Here is a 9,575-nt window from a genome sequence, read left to right on the forward strand (position 1 = left end):
AGTGAAGTTCAATATATGTGTTCACAATATCTCAGATTAGGTTAACGCGAAAGTGGTCTATAGCATAACGATAGCCAAAAGTGAACATATGGGAGGGCCACTCTTTGTCCCCGTAATCTCTGGTTCCGAGCCCTTGTCCAATAAGCATGGGGTTGTATCTTTAACATATATAAGTCTACATTTTGAGATGTATTTTTGTGTGTGTAATTAAACAACTGGACACCAATATCAAGTATCCTATTTAAGTACCGAACAACAGTGTCGTTAAAACTTCTTTTGAAAGATCGCAGGCTAACCGCGAGTACTGCATGACATATATTCTACGAGGATTTAAGTTTGCTTGTAGCTACTACCTTTGTATGTGAAAGAAAAGTACTGGCATGGCTACAGTAAAGAATATCGAAACAGCTGTTATGGATTGTGCTGGTGACGTATAACATGGTGTTATGATTGAACGCAACTTCTCGCAGTAGTCTATGAGAGCATACAAAATACGTAACTATTTGCTATATAGTCTTACGAGTATAACTGTAACAGTCGTATGCGTAGGTCTATATGTTACCATTGTAAGTTACACTAGTCTATGACAGCATCCAATTACGTTACTACTTTCTGTATAGTCTTATGAGTAGCTACAACAGTTGAATGAGTAGGTCTATAGGTTACCATAGTAAGTCACAGTATTCTATGATAGCAAACAAAGAACGTTACTACTTGCTATAATGTCTTACGAGTATAGCTATAACAGTCGTATGAGTAGGTCTATATGTTGCCATAGTAAGTAACATTATTCTATAAGACCATACAAAATACGTTACTACTTGCTATAATGTCTTACGAGTATAGCTGCAACAGTCGTATGAGTAGGTCAATATGTTACCATAGTAAGTCACAGTATTCTATGGGAGCAAGCAAAGTACGTTGCTACTTGCTATAATGTCTTACGAGTATAACTATAACAGTCAGGCGCGGCGGAACGGAAAAATTATTGGGGGGGCTAATGTGCGGAGCGCCACCATCGGTTGGCGCGGAGCGTACAAGAAAATTTTGGGTTTTTTCAAACCCCCAGATGGCCGGAAACGGCACTTTCCGAGTGTTTTATGCTGCGAATACCCAGCCCTAAAATATGGGTCTCAAGCCTGCAATTTCTCAGATTGCACGTAAAAGTCTGTAAAAACATTGTAATTTGTATATTCGATGGTTTTTTAAGAGAGTAGCTATTACTCGTAGTGTACTCGCAAAGATGTTTTTGAGTGTAGTAAGGGCAGTGGCGGAGCTAGAGTATTGGTCAGGGAGGGCAAGAATGGTCTGTAGGGGCGCTTTCGACACTATCTAAGCGGAGCGCCACCACAGGTTGGCGCGGAGTGTACAGAAAATTTTTGAGTAAAGATACTCCCTAGATTGCAGGAAATGACCCTTTCCGGGGCCTTGCTAATTTGCAGATAAACTGAGAATAAATAGGTGTCGTCGCCATTTTGTCGGAAAATTAAACCAACAGAATATGTCAAATGTCAATAGGTATATGGGAGCGCAATAAAATAGTCAAAAATCGCGAATAAGTAAAAAGTAGTGAAAAGCTGAAAAGGGCGCCAGCAGTCCATTTGAGTCCGTCAGGGGGGGGGCATCCGCCCCCCCCCCCTGACTGTATATATGGACGCTCCGCCACTAAGTAAGGGGATGTTGGAGAACTGGCTGAAATGAGGCAAGTCATTGGCCTAAGACGAAGTTGTGTCACGCTTACCGGTACTCACACTTACTGCTTCCACTTTTCACTGCTTCCCAACCGCGTGAAGACGCGGTTGGGGTGACAATGTGGTCTATAGCCAGGGGACGGGCCGAGGGTCCCCCAGCAATTAGTAAAATTATTACACCTATAGAGTATACGTGTGCATCGGACAGATCGACAAGTATGCATTGAAAAATGGGCAGATGCACGTTTCGGAGCCTTGGTAAATATTGGGGGGGCTTATCATGCATTTGCCCCCTCAACTTTTTTATTGGGGTGGCTGAGCCCCCCCCCCCAAGCCCCCCCGGTTCCGCCGCCACTGATAACAGTCGAATGAGTAGGTCTATATGTTACCATAGTAAATAACATTATTCTATAAGACCTTACAAAATACGTTACTACTTGATATATAGTCTTATAAATATGGCTGTAACAGTCTTATGAGTTTGGTCATAGTTTAGCATAGTCAGTCACAGTAGTCTATGAGAGCAAACTAAATACGTTACTATTTGGTTTATAGTCTTATGAGTATATCTAAAACAGTCGCATGAGTAGGTCGATATGTTACCATACTTAGTCGCAGTAGTCTATGAGAGCAAACAAAATACGTTACTACTTGGTATATAGTCTTATGAGTATAGATATAACAGTCGTATGAGTAGTTCTATAGGTTACCATAGTAAGTCACAGTAGTCTATGAGAGCAACAAAGTTTGTCGCTACTTGGTATATAGTCTTACAAGTATATCTATAACAGTCTCATGAGTTGGCCTATAGGTTATCATAGTTAGTCACAACATTCTATGAGAGCATATAAAGTACGTTACCACTTGCTATATAGTTTTATGAGTATAGCTGCAACAGTCGTACGAGTGTGTGTGTGTGGGATACCATAGTAAGTCACAGTTTTCTATGAGAGCAAACAAAGTACGTTACTACTTGCTATGTAGTCTTATGAGTTTAGTTGTGGCATTCGTATGAGTAGGTGTATAGGTTACTAATGTAAGTCACAGTATTCTATGAGAGCATATAAAGTACGTTACTGCTTGCTATATAATTTTATGAGTATAGCTGTAACAGTCGTAAGAGTAAGTGTATAGGATACCATATATTGGTCCACACATTTTGCAAATGAATAGATATATGGCAACTTCATACATTCATGGAGAATTTGATGCTCTCTTGTGGAAGTATGAATACAGGAGGATATACATCTTACGCGAGTATATGTATGATCTGCGATCTACGACGACTAAATTCACTTATAGATGTAGCAAGGGGGCATATGTCTGAATATATTGAATATTGGGGGGGGGGTCATTCTGCCCCCCTTGTACTCCTTCGAAATGTTTAAGTTTCAATATTCAATTTTCTGAATAAAATGTCGAGAGATAAAAGTCGAGATTTTGAGATGAAATCTACAATTTCGAGAAGATAGTAGGAAAAGTCTGCGATTAAAATCTAGCATACCTGTACAATAAATTTGAATTTGAGAGAATCAAGTTAACATAAAGAGAAAATGGGCGAAATGCTAAGACCGAATAGCCGAAAGATTGCAACGATCGGAATGCCTATATATCGAAGACAAATTGGGTTTGTCGAGAAAAACTATTGATAGAAACAATCGAATTGCGATATAAATATGAATAATTTGCAAATGTAATATCATAGCCAATGTAGCATCTAAAAGGCTTAACATTGTCCGAGGAAGTCTTGTCGGTATTCATCCCCACTCTTTCCCCATTTTCTACTTCACTGAGATGTATTAGAAGAGACAAAAAGAGACAAACAGCCACTCTGCTTGTGAGCCCATGAGGTTGCCAATGAAATATATGATGTAAGCAAACCATTCACATGTTTCAACTAATGTCTTGCAATTTGTATTCACTCTTTAGTTTTGGTTGTCCTTTATTGATCCATTTCAATATCAAAGGATATTTAGACAAGTGGTCTTTTGAGACGGAGGTAAAATCAGCCCGAGAAGATGTTGTGACTTGGCAAGAAGCGTTTTATGGAAAATGTAAGGGGAAAAAAAACTTCGTTTTTTTTCAAGTATTGTTTACACGTTATGATATACCATTATATCATCGACCCATCTATCGATTCATTCATCCATTGCCCACAATTCTAAGAACAGATGAGTAAAAATTGCCGAACATTGCACATTTTTAGTGCAGCTGGGGAACAGCAAATGAACATTCTTTTTTTTTGCAATGTTTTGCTTAAAGTGGTTTACCACATGCTGTTCCTAAACTTCTGGGCAACGTTTCCCTCTTTTGTTGGGCAAACAATATTGCTCAGAAAATTTCATTTTACCAATCGGCGGATATTACTAAATAGACTATTGCAAAATGAATAGCTGGAGTCCACTTCTGGTATCGTTTCTCTCTCAAAACAATTATACATTGTAACATATTGTGAATAAGAGCCAAGGAAATTATAACAACAGTCATATATACTATTTCTGATGTTGTTCAAATGTATGCACAATGTAGGACCAAGCTACCCCACCAACTTGTTTCAGCTCCAACCATCATCCACACGCTCACTTCGCTTTAATTTATCACTGATGTTACTCATCCCTAGAGTAAAAACACAGCCTTACGGCTTGAGAACAATTCACATCCAATGCACCGTGCCTGTGGAACTCAATTCCAAAACATATAAAAATATGCAATACTGTGAACAGTTTCAAATCAGCACTGAAAACGTATTTCTTCACCAAAGCATATATGTTATGATTGCTATTATTTTGTTAAGCGCTACGATAATTATTTCATAGTTTGTTTGGCGCTATATGAAAATTATGTATAATTATCATTATTATGTATTATAATTATATACATATATATACATATACATATACGTCCGTCCGTCCGTCCGTCCGTCCGTCCGTCCGTCCGTCCGTCCGTCCGTCCGTCCGTCCGTCCGTCCGTCCGTCCGTCCGTCCGTCCGTCCGTCCGTCCGTCCGTCCGTCCGTCCGTCCGTCCGTCCGTCCGTCCATCCATCCATCCATCCGTCCATCCATCCATTCGTTCTTTCATCTATCCTTCCATCCATTCATTCATCCATCTATCTATCCTTCCATCCATTCATTCATCCACTCATCTTGTAATCCGTCCATTAATCCGTCCATCTATCTATACATCCATCCATTCATTCATTCATTCATCCATTCACTCATCTTGTGATCCGTCCATCCATACATCAATCCATCCATCCATCCATCCATCCATCCATCCATCCACCCATCCATCCATCCATCCATCCATCCATCCATCCACCCATCCATCCATCCATCCATCCATCCATCCGTCCGTCCATCCATCCATCCATCCATCCACCCATCCATTCGTTCTTTCATATATCCTTCCATCCATTCATTCATCCATCTATCTATCCATCCATTCATTCATCCAATCATCTTGTAATCCGTCCATTAATCCCTCCATCGATGTATACATCCATCCATTCATTCATTCATCCATTCACTCATCTTGTTATCTGTCCATCCATACATCCATCAATCCGTCCATCTATACATCCATCAATCCGTCAATCCATCTATCAATCCACCCATCCATCCATCTATTCATCCACCCGTAAACACCCATAACAAATATTTTATTGTAATTCTCCCACCACTTTTGACCTTTGTTTTTTTTATGTAGTGTCTTCAAAGAAAATAAAATCAACTTATGTCATCCTTACCTTAAGAAGGGGAAACGGTTCACAAGAAGACATTGGCGTCATAACATGCAAGTTTGCTGACATAATTATAGATCAAAAGACACTATATTCGATGTCATTTGAAGAGGTATAATATTGGTGCTTCATTTGCTTCTTTATCTCCTTCGATTACGGAATGTGTTTCAGCTAAAACCGGTGATGCCCTGACTTCGTCTTCTTCTTCTCCTCCAGACCCTATCAATGTTAGAAGACGAAATGACGTAACATATCCCTTTATTGTTCAGTAAGGAAATAAACCCACGTAAAAACATCATACTAGCTATGGCACGAAATAGGTCGTAAGGTATAAGATCTACACAGGACGAGTAGAAAATAGAAATTTACTGCAAGAAAACTAACCGTTAAGATGTTTGAGTGTAATTTATAACATATAATACACTTTTATGAGAAAGAGTCACATTTTTTTTTTTAAATTCATTTAGGGGATTCTTGGTAGAGCCAGTTATGGACAGCTGTTTTTTCCGTTCGTCCAAATCTTAGAAGCGTCGATGTCAAAATAGTCTCAGCGAAGAACTTGAAAAGGTACAAAGCGATTATTCTCGATTATAATTGGCGTAATTTAAAGAGAGGTGTAAACTGGAATCAAGCGGTAACGTAGCTATTTTTTTTTTCATTTCGTAGGCATTCTCATCTTTATAGAATCCTTGTCCAGTCACGCAGTTCTTTGTCTTACATTGGAACAAGTTAACAGCTTTGCAGTTGTCACAGTGTCACTTGTAACAAATGTTACCGTGTTACGAACACAAAGTAGTAATTACTGATGCACGGTTGTGGAACTTGTGGGACATGAACAGTAGTTGCTGCACCAGCTATGAGTATCGGCTGTATAGTCTTATAGATATGCATCACAAAATATTATGAATTAATTTCCCTCATCAACGACATTAGAGCATTTGAACAAATGTTAAAATAAACGTTACATGTCAAACAAGTTCAAAATATCTGCAAAAAAAATCTGTTTTAAAATCATTTAACTGGACAGTTTTTTTTACCGATGCATATTAGCGACATAACTTGGGTTAACAAAATATAAGCAGTTTTGTGAGTGTGTGGTTGGGTAGTTAATATCTTCTATAATATTTTAACTGAAAGAGAGACGTACCATTAAATGCAAACCGTAACTAGAATTATATATTTGATAACTTTATAGAAGTATGAAAACTTACATGGTCGTAGCCGGGATGAAGGAAGGCAAAGCAAGAGAGCAAACGTCAGCACAGAGAGATACAAAATAAAATGAAACGGTTAAATTGAACGGTTAGTATTCCTAAATTAACTCAAACTTTATCTGATTGATATTCTTAATTTTCAAAATTAAAAATGGTTTTCATCTATGTTTATTCTCTACAGTATTCTCTATAGTTTATACTGCAGGACTCGAGGTAACCGACGGGGAACAGGGCTCTAATTCGTCTGGCTATAGTCCCTCCGTCCCCCCCCCCCCACGCCCACCCAGAAAAAAATGACCTCCAGCTATTTAAGCAAATGTGGAAAACATAATGATAGACGTACTGTCGAACGAACGATCTCATGAATTGTTTCTATGTTCTATCATGTCTGTACATTTTCTCACACTTTAGATACATACAACCAGCCTGGTCATTTCGCCCAACCTTGATTAAATATTATACTTCAATAAGGAAACGTTCGGGATACGAACCGAATATTAAGGAATCTTGAAATCCTTCAGTTTGTATAACTTTAGTAGGGAAACGTTCGGGAACTGTTAACGTTACGGGATACGAACCGAATATTAAGGAAACTTGAAGTTGTGGTTACAGTCGGTAGGATGGATCAGTGTTTAGGGGTGAGGTTTGACAGGTTTGATAGGAAACGTTCGGGAATTGTTAACGTTACGGGATACGAACCGAATATTAAGGAAACTTGAAGTCGTGGTTACATTGATACAGTGGATGCATTGATTAAATATAACACTTCAATATTACGGACGGGTTTTATATATATATTTTTTTCAATACAATAAGGAAACGTTCAGGAATTGTTAGTCGGTAGGATGGATTAGTGTTTTAGGGGTTAGGTTTGATAGGTTTTTATGGAGACCGATTCCCCTTTGTTTGTATAACATTAGATTAGCACTATGTAGAACTAGATCAACACCTAACTGCTGTGAACCTAACTGCTGTAACTGGATATTATTCCACACCGATTCCCCTTTGTTTGTATAATAATATAACTTCCATTGTATGCGTAACCGTCTAAAGTAGTCTAATCCTCCCAATATACCCGAAATAACTGCTCAGACTCCGATCGATATCGAACGGATATCACTTTATCTACCTACCACGAAGCAATAAAACCCAAAATAAATCAAATTGAACTAGTGAAATAGAAAAAGTACTATTATTCTGCCTGAATATGAGTAAAAATATGGTTGGGCGAAATTACCATGCTGGTTGGGCGAAATGACCAGGCTGGTTATGCGAAATGGCAGTTGGGCGAAATGGTTATTGGGGGAAGTGACCAGAAAGCGTTTGAATGCTGAAAATAGGCATGATGCCTCAGCCGTTTCAATGAAAATCCAAGAACAAAAGCGTTGCCTTGTCCTTCTATATCCTTAATTCGAGCCCTGGTATACTATATCTAGCATCAACGAAGGCTACATGCACTCTTAATTCCAAAATGTGAGAATACAACTTTAAAAGTATCCAGAATGAAGGATATTTTTGAGCAGTAAATTTCACCACAGAGAGGATTCTCACTTTTTGAAATTACAAATGCATGGATTATTTCGTCTCACCGCAAATGTTGTAACCGTAAGCACATCTCATCGTCACTTCATAACGGTACAAAAGTTAGTTTACAGGTAGACTATCTATTTAAGGCTATGGAACTTTCTGCACATTCTAGTGATAACTTTAGCGTTGTATGTCAACGTTAAAGTGCCATCAAAATGTTAACACCTTGCTATACAGCTGTAATCAACTCCAAACTAAAGAATAAATTGATCAGTGATAGCTGGAAATAGCCCAATTTAAACAATTTACCATTAACGGGTACGGTTTTTGACATTTTCATTTCCCCCTGAGTATTTTAAATATGGAAATACATTCTTTATACCATATTTACCCCAAAACTTAAACGTGTTGCCCCTCCTCAACTATTTTCCTGCTAATTCGATTATTATATTTAAAAAAGTCAATAGAAAAATTTGATACCAAATAGTCGGAATTTAGATGTAAAGGCCATAATTGTGAGTTGATATTTGAGGTGAACGGTTAAAATTTCGATAAAAGCGGTCGATAAAAAATATGAATTCTAAGTTTCCAACGTCCAACTTTGTCCACTCTAAGCATAGATCGACAAAAACTGAAATTGTTCTGGAGACACCAAAACCGAATGAGGTTTTTTCCAGACCCATGCCGAAAGTGTTCTTTAAACATAATTTCAAACCTGTATAAGTGTGTTTTGTTTATCTGATGATGATGATGATGATGATGATGATGATGATGATGATGATGATGATGATGATGATGATGATGATGATGATGATGATGATGATGATGATGATGATGATGATGATGATGATGATGATGATGATGGTGATGATGATGATGATGATGATGATGATGATGATGATGATGATGATGATGATGATGATGATGATGATGATGATGATGATGATGATTGTGGCGTTAGGCTTAGATAGTTTGCATACAAGCTTCGCCCCTCCCTTGCCAAATTACTCGCTACGCGCCTGACTTTACGTAACTGATAAGTGCAGAATCCACTTCACTTCTTACACACACGTTTCATTTAGCAGTACTTCATTTGCTTCTTTATCTCCTTCGATTACGGAATGTGTTTCAGCTAAAACCGGTGATGCCCTGACTTCGTCTTCTTCTTCTCCTCCAGACCCTATCAATGTTAGAAGACGAAATGACGTAACATATCCCTTTATTGTTCAGTAAGGAAATAAACCCACGTAAAAACATCATACTAGCTATGGCACGAAATAGGTCGTAAGGTATAAGATCTACACAGGACGAGTAGAAAATAGAAATTTACTGCAAGAAAACTAACCGTTAAGATGTTTGAGTGTAATTTATAACATATAATACACTTTTATGAGAAAGAGTCAC

General features: G+C 38.2%; 1 long non-coding RNA gene across 2 annotated transcripts; it reads left to right on the forward strand.

The window, feature by feature from the left end:
- The first annotated feature begins 3,600 nt into the window (after positions 1-3,600).
- Positions 3,601-6,741, forward strand: LOC139968826 (uncharacterized). 2 transcript variants are annotated; one of them, XR_011793544.1, is made up of 4 exons: positions 3,601-3,745; positions 5,397-5,542; positions 5,898-5,997; positions 6,626-6,741. It is a non-coding gene; the product is annotated as an uncharacterized lncRNA (long non-coding RNA). The 2 variants fall into 2 exon arrangements; XR_011793543.1 differs by having other exon boundaries at positions 6,629-6,708.
- The last annotated feature ends 2,834 nt before the right edge of the window (positions 6,742-9,575 follow it).

The sequence above is a fragment of the Apostichopus japonicus genome, chromosome 1 (genome assembly GCF_037975245.1).
Source record: "Apostichopus japonicus isolate 1M-3 chromosome 1, ASM3797524v1, whole genome shotgun sequence".
Taxonomy (NCBI): Eukaryota; Metazoa; Echinodermata; class Holothuroidea; order Aspidochirotida; family Stichopodidae; genus Apostichopus; species Apostichopus japonicus.